A 2,500-nucleotide genomic window follows, 5' to 3' on the forward strand; every position below is an offset into this window, starting at 1 on the left:
GTCACATCTATCTACTTACCTTGTCACACCTGAGTCCATTATCTCCTAACATGCAACACTCAAGTTAATCCTTACATGTTTTTAGACCAATGGTTAAAGGCCTGAGGCTACTCAATTTACAATGTCTTACATGCAGTGATAAGCTCTGTAGCACCTCATTTGTCCCAAGGTTATTGGTGTTTTCGGGATATTTCATGCTGAAAGTCCATGTTTATCTAAAGATAAGCTTGTTAAAGATCTAGATAAGATACAGTAATTGTTATCGCTTATTTGGCAATTATCCTTGGAGCGAATCGTCCAACAAATAGAAAAGCAACCAGTCAGAACCTGCTCTCTTCTGCATAACTAATAGTTCCAGATGTGTACTATGGGAGCAGTCTGTGGAGATATAGTTTTTGCTATGAGACTGGAAAAAACCACAAGATCACACTTGAGCTGGTTTTGATATCTTCGGTGACATCAAAAACAGACAGATATCACTTGTTTCTCCACACACAGTCACTCACACGAACACCTGGACAAGTTCGGGGGTCTCACGCCTAGTCGGGGCGATCTCTGGCATTGACTGTGGCTCAGCCTGAGCCTCCCTTCACTGCATGCTAAACCCAAGGTCAGGGAGCCAGGTGCTTTGGCAGCCCTTCCTAGGGCCGTGGCTTGACTGGATCGATAGCGGAGGGGTTGCTCCTGTCTCCACTTATGGATTGGGACATCCCTGGGACCTGGGGACAACCCTCGCTCTCACAGTTCAAGCAAGTAAAGGGAAGCTGTGATGCATAACAGACTTAGCCACAGCCTTGGTCAAGTCAGTGGCTTTTTGGATCCAAAATGTCTGCCAGATTACAGATGAGGATATTACCCAGCTACCTTAGCAGCCTGAAAAACCAGCATACAGGCAGGCAAATTGGGACACGTTGTCAATTTTAGGACACCTAGTCCCAAAGCTAGCATAAGCATAATTGGTCGGCTGGGACATGCATGCTATGTTCATAATAATGGTGATATCATTCAGACATTTGTTGAGTCCAACCGGCTCTGTACTGAGACCCTATCTGTGTCACATGCCTGATCTTACTGCCTGTTTGAGATGGTTCCTAAACAGAGGTGTACAAGTACGTCTTCAGAAAGTAAAAGGCCTGCCATTTTTGTTTCAACCATTCACTTAATGAGCTGATTTTAATTAGCACAACTCTTAAGCCGGGTAGATCAGATAATTACTGAAATCACATGTGTTAAGTGCACAGGTAGAAACAATACATGGCAGGACTTTTACTTTCTGAAGCCGGACTTTTACATCTTTGTTCCTACAGTATATGAGGTCCTTAGGGTTCAAACTAACTGTCTTCTTGGTCCTCTGTTTGACATGCATAACTTTGATGTTGGTTGGGCTGAGAGATACAGTGCTGCTGACCCAGACAGAGAGAATAAAAGGAAAAAATAAATTGAACATAAAGAGACGGGAAAATAAATAAACGTCAGTGAACTGATTGCCTGATCCTGAAATTTTATGTTTCAGTTGAACTACTTAGCTTCACACTCTCGCTCTCTCTCTCTCTCTCTCTCTCTCTCTCTCTCTCTCTCTCTGTCCCTCCCTTCCTCATCCATGACTCAACAAATGGAAGCACCACAGGTAAGGTGAGCGTCTTTGTCCTTGCCAGCCTCGAGCATATGAAGGGAGATGAAGGGAACAAGAGGAGAAGGAATAAGGTAGGCAGGGCAGTGGAGTAGAGGAAAAGGCTAACGGGGGGGGGGGGTAAAGGAGAAGGCAGGGATGGAACAGAGGGAGGGGCGGGCGAACAAGGGAGAGGAAGAGGGTGGTCTAGGGGGCGTGGAGGGTGGAGTGATTTTTTGGTAAAACTTGCAAAAAATGTATATATTTTTTGCAACCTATCAGCTATTCGCCTAGAGTGCATGGCTAGGTGAGGTTGATAGGCTTTCCAAAGGGGCCATTCAAATTGACATGATGTATATACACAGCAGTGTGTGGATATACCGGCATAGTACAATCTTCCTCAGTCACCCAAATTAAATCCAACAGCACGTTAAGGTGTTGGACATAGGAGCTACAGTTGCGTAAAATTTAAATAAAAAGTGAGGTACAGGCATTTTTGTAGCACACCTTCTTGCATGCCAGCTCCTTCTAAGATTGCCATGACAAACTGATCCAGGACCAGTTTTTTTTTTTTTTTTTTTTGCGGCTTTCATAATGGCATAGCTTATGAAATCAAGCCACTGATGAGGAACAATGTCTGCTTGGTTTGCTAATTCACACAGCCCAAGCAGAGTGGCACCTACCTTCACATCCCACAGTGTGAACTCATCACAGTGATTACAGTACATCTGGGGAGCGATGCACTTGTGGTTGTGTACAGTGCTGCTGCTGCTGCTACAGTAGCATGTTAGCATGCACAGATCATTGCTAATGGCATTTGCTAATCATGAGGTGTGTGAGCAGAGTGTTATCGAGAAATTCCCCTCGCTGTCTTGAAAGCTACAGCAGTCA

General features: G+C 44.5%; 1 protein-coding gene across 1 annotated transcript in view; it reads right to left on the minus strand.

Annotated features, from left to right (window-relative positions):
• The window catches only part of cacna1ab (calcium channel, voltage-dependent, P/Q type, alpha 1A subunit, b), a 59,833-nt gene that overhangs the window by 37,831 nt on the left and 19,502 nt on the right, over positions 1-2,500 (minus strand).

This window comes from Alosa sapidissima, chromosome 9 (assembly GCF_018492685.1).
Source record: "Alosa sapidissima isolate fAloSap1 chromosome 9, fAloSap1.pri, whole genome shotgun sequence".
Classification (NCBI taxonomy): Eukaryota; Metazoa; Chordata; class Actinopteri; order Clupeiformes; family Clupeidae; genus Alosa; species Alosa sapidissima.